Source organism: Argiope bruennichi, chromosome 6 (genome assembly GCF_947563725.1).
Source record: "Argiope bruennichi chromosome 6, qqArgBrue1.1, whole genome shotgun sequence".
In the NCBI taxonomy this organism is placed as follows: domain Eukaryota; kingdom Metazoa; phylum Arthropoda; class Arachnida; order Araneae; family Araneidae; genus Argiope; species Argiope bruennichi.
The window spans coordinates 83,831,655-83,851,239 of NC_079156.1; the positions used below are offsets into that span (position 1 = coordinate 83,831,655).

The 19,585-nt window shown below is 29.8% G+C and overlaps 1 long non-coding RNA gene across 2 annotated transcripts; it reads right to left on the bottom strand.

Annotated features, from left to right (window-relative positions):
- Positions 1-995: 995 nt before the first annotated feature.
- LOC129972671 (uncharacterized) lies at positions 996-17,911 on the bottom strand. Of its 2 annotated transcripts, none has more exons than XR_008784884.1 (4): positions 17,757-17,911; positions 12,640-12,752; positions 5,358-5,423; positions 996-1,091 (listed from the first exon to the last, which is right to left on the bottom strand). It is a non-coding gene; the product is annotated as an uncharacterized LOC129972671 (long non-coding RNA). The 2 variants fall into 2 exon arrangements; XR_008784885.1 differs by lacking the exon at positions 17,757-17,911 and adding an exon at positions 14,344-14,399.
- Between the last annotated feature and the right edge of the window lie 1,674 nt (positions 17,912-19,585).

The window sequence follows — 19,585 nt, forward strand, 5'->3', positions numbered from 1 at the left end:
TATGCAGCGCATGCGTGCAAAAGGGACTGATTTATGTTTGTCACAATTTCATAAGATAGATTCAGGTTATAAATTGCCGTTTTAGCGTCCTTGAATTTTTCTTTTTAACTGCGTATCGTATTAAAATTATGGATATTTACACAAAGAATGGCAAATAAAAATAAAAAGCACAACATACCTAAATTTAGAAAACTATAAAAAAAATGGGAAATAAGGAAGAAAAAAAAAAAAAAAAACTCGCATCAGAAAGAAAAAAAAAGAGTAAAAAATGCTGGAATTATTCTATGATAAAACATCAAATATTTTTTAAGGGAAAAAAAAAAAAAAAACCCCTTCAAATTTTAAAAACGCATGCGCAGTAAGGAAAAAAAAAAAAATACAATACAACGGCATATTGTTGTCCCGTCTGGACAATTACTTGCCATCGACTGAACAACAAATCTGAGCTGAATGCGCTGTCTACTGGTCGTCTTATAACTGACCGAGTGTAAACCCAGCATTACTTGAAACTTTTTTCTCCATCTTATTTTTACGATGGGTTTATACTTAATTGAAATAAAATAATTGATTGCTATCAGTGAATATAATTCGTAATGATCAGATAAATTTAAAAATTGATGTCATAGAATATTGACTTTGATTGAATAGAATATTGATTTTGATTGAATAGAATATTGATTTTGATTGAATAGAATATTGATTTTGATTGAAGGCTTTACAATTTTACGTTACAACATAACTATAGCTAGCAATTCCCTTTAAAATATCCTCTTGCTATTATTAGAGATTAAGAGAAGCTATTAATTTTACATACAAAAACAATAGTTTTTTCCCCCTCTCTAAAATAACCAAATCGACCAGTGCTGTTTAGATGCCAGATAGTTTTAGAATTTTTTTAAAAAATAAGTGGATTTAACTGACAGATGGATATCCAGAAATTACTGCTGCAATAAACATTATTCAGTTTAAGACTACATTTCATTACATACCGTCAATTTTTCTATGCATGGTTTTGGGATTTCTTGGCCCCAAATTCAAATTTATCGAAAAGTAAGAAAAACTTCACTCTTGCCTTGTCATTCCGGGATCTTCTAAATGAGAAAAAATCGAGGTATTCCAAGGTGAATTAGATCACATAAACATCAAAATCATTAATCCGAGTATTCTCAATTTTATCATCACTTTTATTTGCAGGACGAGGACACAGGCACAGATAATTATATACAAATATTTAAATATTTCATCTTACATGCACTAATCTATACTACTATTATAAATGTGAAAGTTTGGATGGATGGATGTTTGTTAGTCAACACGTCAGAACGGCTGAACGGAATTAGATGAAATTTAGCACAGAGGTAGATTATTGTCTGGAATAGGACATAGGCTGCTATTTATTCCGGTTAATTGAGTGGTTAATTTTTTATTAATTAAAACTAACTTTCTCGCCAAAAACCTGAGGCCAAATCCCGCCAAAAATGAATAAGGCTTCAGTTTTTTCCCCCCACGCTAATCAGGTTAGGCTTAACGTGTTTTCGACCGAATATTTCAAATGATTCTATTTATTTTCTTAGTGTTTGATGTATTTAAAATTAAACATTGTTAATGAATCGATCTTTCGGATTCATTCTGAAGTACTTTTGAATTAAAACAAAACAGAATAAAGGAAATTAAAAATTTATAATCTATATTGCGTTACCCCAACTGGCGTAGAAAATTCATACATTTCTGTTGCCCCAATTGGCATTAAAAATTCACGCATGCGCAGGTGTAACAAAAGATAAAGCCATTGATGCTATAAATTCCAATCTATTTCCACGCGTACAAAGTCGCGGGTAAAAGCTAGTTCTTTATAAAGCACACAACCATCTTTGGTTCCATCATATACACTTTTTCAACCCTAACTCAAACCTAAACTTACTATGTTACTCTCTGGGATCATGGGAAATTTTCCTGACGTCATCAGCGCGCATGCGCTAAAGGGTTACTTATAATTAGCGTTACGCCAGGAATCCCAACATCTTCCCACCTTTGAGTTTTTATTACAGAAAACTCAAACAGAATTATCAAATTAATACAAAAATTCAAAATTATCAAATGCAAATTGACAAATATCAAAATAACTAAATTAAAAAATGCTTATACTATCAGATATAACTCAACAAGACATTTCAACTATAAAGTTAGAAAACGCATTTCAAATATTAAAATATATCCAAGTAGCATTCAACTATCAAAAATTTATCGAAGTTACAAAAGTATTTCATATTTAAAAATAAATCAAATCATCATTCATCTATCAAAATATATCATAGGTACAACACTTTAACTAACTAAGACTTAACTACACATCACTGAAATTTTCAATTCTCAATTAAAGTTCTTAATAAGATATGAAGTAGATAATAAAAAGCTCAAAGGATAAGAGTTCTAGTAATAAAGAAAAGTTCAGTTTTCACATTAAGAGTATCTTTACCTTTCTTAATCTCCTGCCATACCTAGAGGTTGGTTCATCAGGCACAGGTTTGTCCAGCGAATCACCTTCAGCTGCACTGGAATCATCACAGGTAGATTTTACAGCTGGTTCACACTTTTGGAGAAGTTCCTTGTCTTGCTCACAAACTTCCAAAGGATACAATCTCACAGCTGGACGTAAGATTTCTCCACTTTTGGTTTTCTGTTTCACAAGTTTGATGTTTCCATCTGGAGATGTGAGGACTTCAATGACTTGCCCAAAGGCCAGTCCATTCTTTTTATATTGTCACTGGATATCAAAACAATGTCTCCGATCTTGATGGATGGCGAGCTTCTTATCTTTTTTTCAAATTGTCTGAGCTGTCCCAAATACTCAGAGCGAAAGCGCTTTCTTATGTCTTGTCGCAAACTTTGGCGATAAGCAAACCTTTTATTTAGAGATTTACTATCCAGGAGATCCAGATCTGATATTCCAACCTCTCTGACTTCTTGCAAGAATATATTGGGAGTAAGAGGTACTAGGTCACTTGAGTCATCAATTACATAAGTTAGAGGTCGTTCATTGATGACACTTTCATAGTCACATAAGACAGTGCTTAATTCCTCAAAATTTAGAGATGTTTGTCCCAGAACTTTACGAAGAATTCCTTAATGTTTCCATTAAATTGTTAATTCCAGCTCTGGAAACCTGAATTTACGATTAGTGCTATCAACAGATTCTTTCATCACAGTAACATCTGGTTTAAGTTTTTCTAAAGCGTTTAATCTTTTCTGTAGTTTCGTTTTTGTTTCTAAAAATCTATCTGCATAAGCAGTAATTGCTTCATATTCTAGATCAAAATTTTCTTGAGTGCACGGTTGTATCGCTTTGCAAAATAGCTAAAACCTTTGTATCTAAATAATTTAATTCTTATAATTTTTGATATAACAAAACTATCTGTGCCACCAAGATATCTGTGTCCTCTACTTTGTTTTCTAAAGTTTCACAAGCTTTATTTAATGATCTCGTAAAATTACTCCTCGTAGGAGTTCTTAACTTTTTAATGCTTTCGACATCCATTTCTAATAATTCTAATTCCAAATACCTCGAATTCTATACCTATTTACATTAATTCTATATACGTAAATCTCGGCAGGTATGAGAGATTTCGGGATTTCTAGGCCCCAAATTCAAATTTATCGAAATGTAAGAAAAATTCACTCTTGCCTTGTCATTCGGGGATCTTCTAAATGAGATAGAATCAAGTTATTCCGAGGTGAATTAGATCACTTATACATCGAAATCATTAATCCAAGTATTCTCAATTTTATCATCACTTTTATTTGCAGGATGAGGACACAGGCACAGATAATTATATACAAACTAGCCGCCTTTGGCGACCAGCCGGTTCGCCAATCTTAATGTTCGTTAAAATTTTAATAATTAAATATTTTATGCAATTCCTACTTCAATAGCTTCTTCATCAAAATATTTTAAAACTTCCAATTTTGATAGTCATATAATTCACTCATAATATTATAAACGCCTTAAGTCATAACGTAATATGTATCTCTCTAATTTTCTGTTAGTTCCCGTAGAATTTATACTATAAATTAAAGTGGAAAGGATTAATCTGCAATTAATATAATAATATTTTTTACTGAAACAAAGTATTTTTTTGTAACATGATTACTGAAAACAGTCACTGAGCGTTTAAACTTTATGGGTACTAAAGAATATCTTTCCTAATTTATGTAATATTTCAAGAATTTGTCAACAAAATATTCTCAGATTCATCATGACCAGAACGATTAATTAACAATGTTTAATTTTAAATGCATCAAACACTAAGAAAATAAAACGAATCGTTTAAAATAATCGGTTGAAAACAGGTTAAAAAAAAACTACTTAAAAAACGATGTACTTAAAACTATAAGCGTATACAAAAAATATATAACTAACATAAATACAATTTAATTACAAAAACATGCAACTAACCTAAAAATAATTTAAATCATCCGTTGATAATGGTTGTCATGTCAACAATCAGAACACAACGCGCATGCTTGAATTTTTTTCGCCTGTTACAGTAACGCAAATGCGTGAGTTTTTCTACGCCAGTTGGGGTAACGCTATGCAGATTAGAAATTTTTAATTTCCTTTATTCTGTTTTATTTTAATTCAAAAGTACTTCAGAATGAATCTGAAAGATCGATTCATTAACAATGTTTAATTTTAAATGCATCAAACATTAAGAAAATAAATAGAATCGTTTTAAATAATCAGCCGAAAAATCTTAAGCCTAGCCTCATGACTGTTGGAGAAAAAAAACTGAAGCCGTACTCATTTGGCGATGGGGAAAATGAAAAGATTTTTTTTGGCGGGAAAGTTAGTTTTTAATTAATAATTAAAATTCTAATTAAAAATTCAAAAAAAGGGCTATCCTATCTTTTAAGTTAGATCAAACTGCACACGGTGTGCAAATTTAATTAAAATCGGTTAAGTAGTTTAGGAGTCCATCGCGGACAAACAACGTGACACGTAATTTATATATATTAAGATATTTACATATTTCATCTTACGTGCACTATAAAACACACAACCATCTTTGATTCCTCCATCATACACACTTTTTCAGCCCGAACTCAAACCTAAACTTACTTATGTTACTCCCTGGGATCATAGGAAATTTTTTCCTGGCGTCACCAGCGCGCATGCGCTAAAGGGTTATATGTAATTAGGGTTACGCCAGGAATCCCAACACATGGTCTTCACTTTCAAAACATCATTTCTTGTTATAAAGAGGACATTTTTCGATATCATGGCCTTCTTTTGCAATCGAAAACTCAGAAATTAGAGAATCAAGAGTATAAACTTCTTTAAATTGAAAACTCATATTTACAAAAGTTTTCAATATCAAGGAGGGAACAGGTCACACCAAAGAGCAATTGATATCTTGGAGCCCAATCTGAAAAGAAAAGAAGAAAAAAAGATGTTAATAAAAAAATGTTATTCTAAACTGAAAACAACACAAATACACCAAAAGTAATCAAAATTACTACATAACAAAAGGCTTTTTTTGTTGCTGTTATTCTATTTTTAATTTTTTATATAATTTTGTAATCATAATACAATGAAAATGATACTTGTGCCATATTAATATCGAACTCCAAACGGGGTGGCATCTCAGACATGAGGATGAGAAGCTTCGGATATGGTGGTTGGTTCTTGCCACCAGGTTGTACAGAAATGGTATAGGGTCGACTACCCTCTACTGATGACAGGATGTGTCTCCCGTGGGAAGGATTATACCGTGGTCGATGATGGCCCTTAAAACTCAACCTTAGTTCCCCGCCAATGCTGTAGCGGCGGTCCGGTCATTCAGATTTATCCTAAACGGACCACGGTATTGTCGGAGCAGTCAATGTGTGATATCAAAATTGAAATCTGCGGGAATTGTCGCCCCAAAACTTTCTCGTATATTAGCTAATAAACTTGTCATGCCAGAGAACGCTTTGCATGACACTGGCGTAAAATAATTACGAAATATAAACTTTTGAATTGAATTTAACATATTTACTGAATCTATTGTGTCACGGCAAGTTTTTTTTTGACGATTAATCCCTGGCATGCGGTTAATGGTATCCGAAAATCGAATATGTGTTTTAGACAAGTTTCTTTCAAACCGATTGAAACACAAAATTGCTCTTGTACACACAAAATCCCATACCGAATTTGATATATTTAAATCATTGCATTTTCGGGTTTTCGCGTAAACAGATTTTTGAAAGCACAGATCATCAAATTATGACAGATGTCTCCATTTTAGATATTAAATCTCAGTACCAAAGTTTGTGTAAATCTTATATATCTAGCTCTCTTCGTTTTTGTAGTTATCTTGTAAACTTATAGTCGAACAGCTGGAGAAACGAATTTCCTCTGAACAGATTTTACTCACAATTTGAAAGAAATCCGCAAATTTGTTGTAAAGACAGTATACCAATTTTCTAACATCTAGCTTAAAGGGCTGTCTTTGTCAAAGACAGATAGACATACGGGCATTTCCCAAAAATGTGTTTTTCGAGCTCAGCGAGGCCTAAAACAAGGAAATTCGTCACAATCTCGAGTTCGAATTTTTTTGACGATTACTATACTGTCTCAATGCAAAAAAGTAAAAATTGCAGTTTTTTGTTTGTTTTCCCTCTGCGATTTACATAATTTTTTTAAAATTTTCCTATGATGATTCGCACATAAAATGGAGACATTATTTAGATTGGATGCGATTGACAATGTATAAGTAAATAAATGCAATACCTAAAAATGCATATGAATAGTTAAAATCAATGAAAATGCATATGCTCAACAAAAAAAAATGTTTTAAAATATAGTCCTTTTCTACAATTTCAGAGAACAGTTACAAATATTTAACTATCTTGGAAAAAGTGGTTGTTCTAGTAAACTACTCAATACACTCTATAATTTCACTAAGATTTAGAATTTCAATAAAAGGATCACATGCCATCTCTCGATCTCGTTGCATTTTTATCTCACTATGCTGACAAATACATGCTCAAAGAGATAAATTTCATAAATGCTCCCTTCTCTCACCGGTTTCATTTGGCAAATTCTGTCTTTATAAACATAAAAGTCTGGCCTAATAAATACAAAACTGCTTTGGTTATAAAGAACTTTTCAAACGATTCCAAACAAATTTCTAAGGCATTAAGGCATTTTCAAATGTTTCTATTAATTTCCAAAGACAAAGAATTCGAATATAGTGAATCAGAACTTAAGCTTTTTAAGCTCGATTTCATCTCTTATTAGACCCTTGTACAGTCATCAATTTTTATCGGCAATTATTAAAGGGGTCGGTGGTATTGTACAAGGGGACGACAAAATATTGGTGAAGCGAACTTCTTCCATGGCGATAAATAATGGTAGATGCTAGCTAGTTGTCTGCGATAGCCACTGTCTTTGACCTACACCATAAACTTTCTAAATTTCATGGGACGTATGCAACCTAATTGTCTCTTGAACACCCATTAATCTTAGAGCTTGTGGCTTCTGCTTTTTTTTTTCCATAAAAATAATATTACTAGACATATTTTTTTAAAAAAAATTATTAAAAAATATCTTTTAACGATAATTTTAGTTGTTTGCTTTTTTTAGGAGAGAATTTAAGAGAATTGGGAGTATTAAAAATTTCAACTCAACGATTAAAACTCTTTTCCGAAATTATTAGTCCAATAATGAAAAGATTATTTAAGCAAATAAATTTTCTACAGAGAGCTTAGAGTGATTATTCTCAGTGATGAATTAAGCTTTATGAGATGTTCTGATTTTGACATATCTGGTAGTCTCTGAAAATATACAAATGTTTTTCTTTATAAAATATTTTCTTGTCATATATTTATACAATATTATATATATTTTAATCCTTTGATACTTTTCCTGTATTATTAACTCCTTGTGAAATTCTTAATTCTTTTTTTTTTTTTTTTCTATTTGAAGTATCTTCCTCATCACATCAAAATGGCTCAGAATTAATCAGATTTTAAAATTTTCTTTTGATTCAATTCAGTTAGATAATACCTCATATCATCGATATAATTATTTAAAATTAGTGTCTAGTGTATAGTGTGGCGTTCATCACATTTCGAGATCCAAATTTTATTTCTATTCAGATATATATAGTATGTCACATTTCTGGCTTTCACGTTCCTGTACAAGTAATGATAATAAAAAAAAATTCAAGAATCCCAGCCTTTCACCGAAATAGCAAGAAACATTAAACAATATGGAAAAAAAAAAACTATTATGACGGAAAAATGCAAAAATCTGTCCATGGTTTGTACAGTGAAACCAATTCCTCCCAACTGGCTCAATGACATACTAATGCTTTATTCTATAAAAACACGAATAAGCAGCAGGAAAAAAACACAGACGGAGCGTTTAAAAGAATGGCATTTGCAATTAATAGCAACTCACAAGCGAAAAATAGTTAAGAAACAACTGTCAAAGCACCGAGAACTCAACTTCACCTATTGACTGCTAATTCACTTCAATTCAGTCTCTTTGCTTTTAAAGATTCGGTGACAGGGCAAAAAAGTTTTTAAAATAAACGACCGAACTCGAGTTTTAATGGAGATAATGCAAGGATACTCGAATATTCTGGATCCTTAATTTTTGTAGCCAGATGGTCGTCAAATTCGTAGGTCACTGACTCGACATCCATTCAGCACCCATTACTATGTAAGTAAAACTATCTTCCTTATCAGGAGACTTATTGCGCCGAGAAGCAAGTATTACAAATTAATAACACAATGAACTAAAAAAATAATTTACTAAAATTAGAATTTCGAATAAATTTCGAGAAAATTAAAGTAAGAAAAGGCGAAATACTAAAAATAATTTTCTTGCAAATGACAAATTAAATTTTTTTTCAACACTTACAACTTAAAATTGCTTATACACAGATTAAAATTAAAATCGATACGAAAATTTCTGGTTTTAGAAGCTGGGTTGGGGGGGGGGAATAAGGAGCCCAAGAATTACGTTACATCAACTATCATCGAATTCGGAATGCCATTAACACATCTTTCTAAATAGAATCCCTTTTCTCCATAACTAAGTGCAGAAACTTTCAGTCCTCCATTGGTTTTATTCACAGCAGACAAATCGCAAATCCACAAGATGATCGAAAAATGGCTCTCCTATAATTACTTCGCACTTGCACTGTACATACTTCCTTTCATAGCACTGATTCGTCCTCCAGATCGCCATTTTCGGTGACGTTGGTTTTCTTTTGAACTTGACACTCTTTACCTTCATATTCCATATTTACTACTTCAATCTCTCCTTTCAAATCATGAATGTCTTCTTTCAATGTATGGGCATCTTCAGTTCTTCCTATATGTCTGTCAACATGATCTTTTATTCCGCCAATTAGGGGACACGTTCCATTTCCAGCTCTGATCATATTCAGCATTTTTTCGTATCCAACTTCTATCTTTCGATTCTAAGATGGCAAATCTTCAAATATAGTCTTTAGCTCAGCCTTCTTTTATTTTCTTATATCATAAAATCTCACTTCTGATAGCAAAGTTACTGAAAAATCCAAAAATCCGGCAGTTCACCATTTTGCAGTGAAAACTCCTTGATGATAAACTCCTGAAAACTCCTTGATAAAGATGTTTTGTTCTGTGCAAAAATAACAAATATACAATCACAAAAGCACAGAAGAAGCGTTTATAAGAACAACACTTTGAGAAAAAAAAGCAGTAATCGATAATAAGCAACCATAATTGCATAAAGAATTCTTAGAAAACAGAACTATTCCCTCTATCTTTCAAACTCGCTAATTGAACAATGACTGCTGACTCACTACAGCTCTGATTCTCGGCTTTTTATAGATTCCGTGACAAGGTAAAGAAACTTTTAAAATACAAAGTGGAATGATTCAGTTATACTGAGAATAACGCTCAGATACTCGAATATTATGGGTCCTTTATTAATGTCGCTAAGGCCGACGGTCATTGATTCGGTACCCTTATCATACCTATAAAAATATTTTCCATACCAATAACGTACTGTGCAGGGAAGCAATATTACAAATTCGTAACATCAAGTAAAGGAACTAACAGACGCTTTCAATTATTTGACACGTTCGTGGATAAATATTGATTACTGTAAACCTGATAACATGCAAATTGGTCTCCACTCCCCTTGCTGATTTTCCAAAAATATCAAAAGTATGAACAAGACCTCTTTTTTCTTTGATCCTGAGTAGTCCCACCCTCCTTCACAATTTGTCATAAATGGATGCCACGCTGTAAAGCTTATCTTCTCAGTTTTTTTTTTTTTTTTTTTACATATAGTATCAACTGATCATCTGGAACTATTAATCGTTAGTTTTCTCGGATAATTGGAATTAAATCTATACAGCATGCATATAGAAAAATCCGTAGTACCAAAATAAAATTATTATAGGTTTAAGAAATCTATTATACACATTAATACATTATTTATCAGTTAATTTAAAGTTGCAGTAATATAAGATTAAAACAGAAAATATAAGGTGTGCTAAAATGAAGAGGAGATCTTAGCTGTAGCGGCATTATATCATATCCCAATGTGTTATTCAGTTTATGGCATGGTGGTATTCTCAGTGGCACATATGTAGTTAACAATATCCTCCTTTCTGAGACTTGTTGCAGCAATTTGTTGCATGACTGAATCCTTCAAATTAGTCCAAAGAGCTTTCTCTGCCAGGTGGGGTGCACGTTTCACAAATTCATTACAGGATAAAAGAAATGCACGGAGAATAGTGTTTCATATGGTGCAATTCTAATCCAGTCGTGCCAATGTTATGAGGCAGGATGCATAAGCATCAAAGACTTGCCTTGCTTTTAGCACCAATAGTGCAAAAACGTCGATGGTGGAGGAGCTCATACTGCCAATTAAAGTAAATTTAAATCTTCTACAGCCCTGCACGAAAAAAGAACCAGCTGCAGTGATAAGGGAGAAGGATCTCCGCACCATCCGTGAGCTCTCAAATTCGACTAAAAATAAGGCCATTGCTTTTACCGATGGCTCTTCAGACTCCAATCTTGACCGGGGTGGTGCCGGCATCTTTTTGACCTATGCAAATGACAAATCTGAATCCCACAAAATATCTGTTGGTAAAATTGCCTCAAACTACACCTGTGAGCTGGTGGCAATAAAGGAGACTTTGAATCTCTACTACACCAAAGCAATCCAAAATTCTAATGGACTTTTATTATTCTCGGACTCTCGCTCTACCCTCCAGGCCATATTAAGAGGAAACTCCGAGCTCACCCAAGATATCATCCTGCTCTTAAACGAAATAACTAAGGTCCAAAGAACCTGCATTCTCCAATGGATTCCGGCACACGTCGATATCGAGGGAAATGAGAAGGCTGGTATCCTGGCCAAGGAAGCCCGAGAAAACCCTCAACTTTCTTACAGCCTGACCCTGACTGATGCTGATGCAATAGCCAGCCGCAGACTACTCCCTGCTTCTTTTCAGAAGCACTCCATCCCTGGCCTAAATTGTGATCGTACTATATCCGAAACCATTGCTAGATTGAGGACTAAACACTTCAGGGAAATGAAAATATCTTCCGATGGCCATCGAAGCTACAGAAGTTGTCCTCACTGCATTGATACTGAACTCTCCCCCGATCTTTGATTGACCAGAAATTTTGGCGAAGCTCTTCAAGATCCATCTCGATTCACCGCATCAACTCCTCTACTCTACTGAGGTTATTGAAGTGGCCAAAGTCGTTTTAGACACTTTTGGACAGATCTAACCCGATTGCACTACTGGACAAGACAGCAACATTAAGAGAGTATTTATCACTTTGCTTAAATGATAAAACTCCAATGTGTAAAATATTCATGGTCACCCTCATATAAGATTACATATTTCAAAATAAATATATTTAGCAAGCAAGAAAACATTTAATTCTATAAAATAGCTCAGAAGTTTTAAAAGCTGGTTATAATTAAAATAATAGCGATTTTCAAAGATAACTCAAATTCGCTCTTCATTATATCAATAACACTGTGAGGATACAATAAAAGTCAATTTTATCGTAATGCTATTTGAAATAAACGTCTTTATAATGACCCAATCTTAGAGAAGCTACTGAAAAAAAAAAAAAAAATTCAAAATAAACAAATTCACCAATTGGAAAAATAGGGATAGCTGACATAACAAACCAGCTGGTATAGCATTTCCAATTCTCCACTATATTATGATTTAAGGAATATGATGATCATTTTTTTACAAAATACAAAGTTGAGCGAATTCAGAGCTTTCCCCACAGAATTAACTGTGCTTCAATGCATATTTACATTTGACAATCAATTATGAGAAATTTTTATTTATAATAAATTATATTTTATCTGAAATAATTTGCTTTTATTGACAATAAATGTTGCTTGTATTTTTGTCTAATATATGAATTTTAAACATAAATGCATACAACAGTTCTTGATGGGAAGAAATTGTTGCATAATCATTCCATATGGTGATAAACATGCTCTTTTAAGTCTTTATAATATTTCACTCATGAACAATTATTTGCACAGATTACAGTAGTTTTTATAATAATCAATTATCAAAAAAAAATAAAAGAATAGTTCATTAAATTACAAACCTTAGGAATAGGTGCCATCTATCAACAGCATTTGAATTCAGCCAACACATTGTTAGTTGCAAGCTGAGTTTACAGAAAATACTTCATATCTTTCTGCCTTGAGGTAAGTTTCCCTACACACATAAAATCAATATTAAAACAGCAAGTTCTTGAAAAGTACCATCTAAAAATGTTTGCGTAACTTAATATATCTATAGAATAAATATTATATGTCTAAATACATATTCTTTTTAAATTTTATAATTAGGCTTTAACTGAAAATGGAGATAATGACTGTTAGATGAGTACACCTGAAGAAACAAAATTCTTCAATGTAAGGCAACATTTTGATCTTGATATGATGTCCAAGTATACTTTTTTTTATAATCTAGATTAGTGTATTGTATATTAAATTGATCATTGAAAATGGATAAGGAAATTAATCAAATCTTTCAATTGCTTAAAAATATGCATAATCTTAATCATTAACTTAGTGCAGTTTGGATAAAAACTAATGATATTCATTCTTCAAAATTATTAAAGCATCAGTGAGGGATTTATCATTCTAACTGAAAAATAGAATTGAAAAGAATTATATTAAAAAAATAAGATATAAACGAACACATATTTAATTCTTTTTTTAAAAAAATATCAATGATTAAAGCAATTTTTTTTTAATAAATTTTTTTTAATTCATTGTAAGAAATCCTGAATTAAGACTTGCTTAAACAAATATTTTGTCTTACAAAAATGAAACTTTCAAAGTCACTAACTTCTCTAAAAAACTATTTGCTTAAAACAGAGATTAGCCACTATAGAGAAGTTTTATTGTACTCAATAGAAAAAAATTTAATGAGTAACTATCTACTGGACTGACAACATCCTCCTCTTTCCTCCAACAACAACAATGAAAATGAAATTGAAGATAATAATTAAAAGTGGAAATCTTAGTCTTCATTAACACAAATGTAAAAAAAGATAAAAAAAATTATTAACAGCATTAGATTAATAGCTGGGAATTTATCATTGAATCTACAGTAACTAAATAAACTTTCATGGAATAGTGCAAGCTATTTGAGGAATTATGTCTTGAACCACTTGTTGTCAATCAGTAGCGAGACTTTATAATTCTGTTCTTCTGTAACAATGCAGAATCCTGCTTTTAAGTGTATTATTGAAATGTTCATTTTGATTTTTCAGATCACTGATCTTATTTGCATGATCCTCAAGTTGCCATTCTAATATTTTTTGTATTGAAATCAGACACTACTAGGCAATATTTTTTTCACAGAATCCATGCAAACTACACATCTTTGGATGCTATAATTACAAAGAACCTCAAGTTGATTTTCTTTTTACTATTTACTACAGCAAAATAAATAAATAAAATAAAATAATAAACTTTATTATTTTTTGAAAGAAATTTTGTTAATTTATTAAGTAAAAATATCCTGTTTCACTTCAAAAAAAAATGTAAATAGAAAGATTATTCATTCAGAATTTTTAGTATTATTTTTCATCTCATTGACAACAAATCACCAAAACAGTTTGAAATACTGTCTTAGCCCTCCATCCTCAGTTGTATTTTCTCTTAGAAAGTTTTTATACAAGAGTATGGTGTTTTTTGAAATACTGTCAACCAATTTAAAATAGTAATAATTACACTATTCATACACTATTACATTAAGTGCAATAGGTTTTATTAAAATTCAAGATACTTCTTACTTTGATGATGGAGTTGCTTGCTATGATGTTAAAGAACTTTTCTGTAACCTCCCTAGAGGAATTGTCCAAATTAAAATTGTTGCAGATGCCACAGTTTTTTTATTATTATTTTATTTTACTTTAACAGACATTAATTTGTAGTTTGGAAAACTGATTTTAATTTCACCATAAATCTTAAATATCATAAAAATCAAAACTTTTTTTAAAGCAGCTTAAAAATCATGCTTGTTAAGGGTTATATGTGAAAGAATTACAGAAAAGAATATCATTAATTTTCTCAAGAAAAATAGAATTTAACAACTTTTATGAAATAATCAAAAAAAAAAAAATCTAATTACAAAATCATTTCTATCCTTCACTATTATTCTTATTCAAAGCACTTCAGAATGTAAATCAGAATTTCATTTGTAAATGATAAAAAATATTTCTATTTCCAAAATATAATTTTCAGGGTAAATGTTGTATTTTGAGTTTTTAACAAATGAGATCCATTTAACTTTGGGCATAAATTTGTAACTCAATTTCTAATAATCTTTATTTCCAGAAGCTTGATGTGTGTCAAAAAAAAAAAAAAACACCAATATTAAGAAAGCTATATTTCATTTTATATATTATTTACCAGAACAAAATTAATAATTGAAAAAAATCTTTTAACAATTTAAGTAATATATATTGTCAATATGTACATTAAAATCAAGAGTCAGAAAATTTTGTATATATAATAGTTCATTTTTGCATTTATATTTCTAAAAAAGATTAAGAAGTAAATAGAAATTAGAAAAATATCATTAATTTATGGCTCAAGATAAGCAACTGGCTACATATGAACAACAATTTAACAAAGCTACTGATAAATCCTATTAGTAATAATACAGAAAAAATTGTTAGTACATTTTAGTCTCTAGCTCAACACTTGCAATTTTTTTTCAGTCCTAGAAAATAACAATTATATTATTTATAAAACAAAATTCCCAGCATCATAATGGCACTCTAAGCAAAGAAAAAGAAATCCAGTAATTTGATTTGATAAAATGATAGGATGCCTAAACATTCAATAACTTACTTTTCTTGATACTAAATATAGCAATAATTTTATTAATGTAGTTGATCAGTTTCTAATTTTGTTTTTGTGCTAAATTCATAATACAAATAACCAGGAAGTTATCAGGTGCATATTGAAATATCAAAGCATATTTTTTATTAATTTCCAGAAGAGCATCACTGAATCTGAAATTAAGGTCTAAGTCTTTCCACTAACAATTTAAGCATGAAGATTCCTACTTTCATTTGTAGGATTTATCAATTGTTTTGTTTTCTGTGTTTGTTAGTCTGTGGAGTCTATAGTGGCTGATTCTATGATGATGATGAGATTACGTGTGATATATACTTTTTTAATTAAAGCTTTGAATATAAACTCCTTGTGTTCCAACAACTATAATATGAGGCTTACAATTGCAAGTAAAAACTCAACTAATTGTAGACGGAAGTTTCAAGTGGAAAAAACAAACCCAGATACAAATCAAAAGGAAGGGGGAATAAGAATATAAAAATAAGAAAAATTTTTTTAAAGAAGCAATATAGATATACAATGACAAAACTTTGAAGACATGATCAAAATAAGATATTCAAAATACAAAAGTATAAAATTATATTTGTAAAATATATGTTTTAATAGTATTTTTATTCATTAAATTTTTTATTTACATTTTAGTGAAGCACATATTAATTTATAATGAGCATACAAATTGTAATCAAATAACTTAAGATAAAGAAAAGATATGCTTATAATTTGTAGTATTACACTGGAAGAATTTTTCTACAAATTTTTAAATTATAATGTTACTTTTAATATTAATTATTTCTAAAACAGTGTATAGGTTCTATAAATTTATTGTATTCACTTTAGTAATGTAATATAGATATTTTCAAACTGACAAAACCCAAACAACACATAATGAGTATGAAAACTATTTTGAAATCCTATACATTTTACATGAAAGTTGCTGAATAAAGTTATTAATATAGTCTAATACATTAAAGAAAATATAGACACAAATAATTTCTTTATTATATAAAATAAGAGTAATATATAACTCACATTCTTGGTTATTAAAATTTTTTACAAATATTAAGTGCAATCAAATGAAAGATGTTTAGTAACTTGTCAATGATAAGAAAAAAATTGTGGTTTTTGATGATATTATTGTAATTTTAAAAATAAAACTGATGTAACAACATTTTTTATGAATAATGTATATATTTCAATTAAATAATATCAAATGATATGCATTTATATACCAAGGATAATGATTCTCGCCAGTAAGCATAAACTTTTAAATTGATAAGACTTGGATGAATGAATAACTAATTGATCACTTTATCATTAATTTTTTTATACTCTGTGTTGTTAAATCTCTGAAATACTGTTAGTCACTGAACAGTTATTTAATTGATTTTCAATGATGCAAAGGATGGAGGTGGCCATTAAAGAAAATGATAATCGTAAATTAAAGAAAATGATAAATCGTCCCCCAAAAAAATCTACAACTGCAACAGATTAGTTCACTTAGGAATAATTTAAAGGAGAACATTTAATATGTCATTCAACTGATTTATAATTAGAAAATTTCAAAAGAAATATTGTTATTTTTAAGACAAAGATATCAAACATTTTTGCATCATATTTAAACTTGGCAGTTCTAAATTAGTATTTTTTTTCTTCATAGTTTTAGAATTTATACTTTTTAAACAAAATATGAAAGAATAATTCTTAGAACAGTGTACATATCTAAATAATTTGCCTTCAATAATAATAAAAAAAATACATCTAATTCAGACAGTGAACATACAGCTTACATACAGAATGAAATTAGAACAGGATGAACAATTAATAATTCCTTTAATAAAAAAAGGAAAGAAAAACCTGGCTTCTAACAATGAAATTTAGCATACAAATAATCATATAAATAGTATCTGAAAATTTTTGCTTCCAGTAATATTCTGATAAGAAATAATTCTTGGATATTAACTGCATGCCACAGATTAAATGTCAAAAAAATCACCAATCATATCCTGTTTACCAGTTTGCAATTAGTGATTAATTGAAAAAAAATTGCCAACAATGTCATGTGAGTCATAGTTAAAGTCTGATTATATTTGTGGATGGAATGTAGTTAAGCTTAATGTTGGCCAATGGCATGTGGTTAATACCAAAGTACCTAAGAAACTACCTAATATAAGTACTAACATATATATGATATCAAAGATTACGTTTTACATACTGTATTTTCAATTTGTATTAATTAACAATAATTATGATAAACTTATAAAAAAGTTGATAATATGTGAAACTTTTTTTTTAAAGAAAAAGAGTACATAAATCTTCAAATCAAATTTTAAACAAAATTACTTACCAAGCAGTCCTTGAAAGGCATCCAAGTGAATTTTATTATGTTTGTATTTAATTCTAATTACAGCATTTTAAAATTCAAAGGAATTCATAAAGAAGCTCTCAGTAACCATAAGTAATTCATAAAGAAGCTCTCAGTTTAATTTAATAAGTTATAAATCATTGAATAATTTTATAAAATATCTAGCTATTATATGAAATGCAGATAAAAATCAGTTAAGAGTATTATAGTTTTGAATTTTAATTACTTACTTCAGATATAAATTAACAAGCTTAATTGAATTTTTTTTTAACAATCACATTTATGTGATGCATATAAACCATATCATACTAAATAAGCTTCGAAATTCATCATATATCTTGCAAGAAAAAAAAAGGCAACAGTATAGGACAGCATGCAGTTTGATATTCAAAGTTAAGCTAGGTATGCAATGTATTAGGTATTCACAAGTCATGTAATTTTCTTTTATAGTTTTAGCCCATAAAAAGAATTGTTTCATCACATTAAATTTAAAGAGAAATAAATCAATTTTTTTTTCATTCAATCTCTTTTATTGGCATCATTTATGAAATTCAAGATGTGTATGTCAATGATTAATTGCCAAACATCACTTAATATAGACTCTTTCATAACTATTATTTGGGAATGGCTTATGCTTAATACATATCAATCCCTGTTCATGTTTTTAAAATTTTATACCATAGTTAAAACAATTATGCCTTCTGAAATTCTACAAAATAAGGAATTCTATCCAGAGCAGTAACTGGATAATAATGAGAAAGGAGATGGATAAAATCAAAAATAATTAAAACTCGGAAGCAATAATTTTACTCTGCTGATAGTTTTTTGTTTTTTTTTTTCTAAGAAAAGCGGAAAGAGACAACAATAATATATATATATTCTCAGCAGACTGATTCGTTCATACTGGTTATGTCACAATAACCAAAATCTAAAAAAAAAAAAAAAAACAGAGAAAAAATTTAAAATCCAGTTTATTTATTTGTTAGATGACAGTAAAAAAAAAAAAAAAAAAAAAAAAAGAACAATCTGTGACAGCTGATTCCAATTCACGACGAAATCTAAAATTGGGACATTAACGGGCGGGACGTTATATCACTAATATTTGAGTATAAGAAAGGGATTAAATCGAATGAACATCATAACAATATTTACTTAAATTAATAATATTATGAGCATAACTAACATAATATAAAAAGATCATTTATTTAATGCCATGCTTGTGATTTTACATTTCCACGTGGTATATGCCATTATTCTATAACTATCCTAGAATAATAAATTATGATCCACAAATCAAAAATAATTGCAACAGACATTTTAAATAACTTTATTGGTTATTTCATGAAATAGCTAGGAAAATGTTTTATGAAATTGCGGACCTTACGCTGAAAAGTTAACTACATTATTTCAGCGTTTAAAATTTCCCGAAAAAAGCAATCTATACAGGTTTTACCTCTAATGATAATAAAAAAAATAAAAAAAAATAAAAAAAAACACAATATCCTAATATGGTCAAGTTTGAGTAAGCAAACTACAGCCTAAACATTCCAGGTCCAAAAATATTGTAACATTTTTGTGAATTATATTCATACATTTCCTTCTATTATTTTAATCGGACTTTTCTCCCTAAAACTTTAATGGAATTAATTATTACAGAACACTCATATGTATAGTTTGTTAAGAAATAGCTAGAAACCAGAGTGTTTTCATTTAATAAACAGTACCGCTACCTATATGTGAAATTCCGTGGTTTGACCCATCGAAATATTTACTTGAGATTTTTGCTTCTCTACAAAAGTACTTCAACTCTC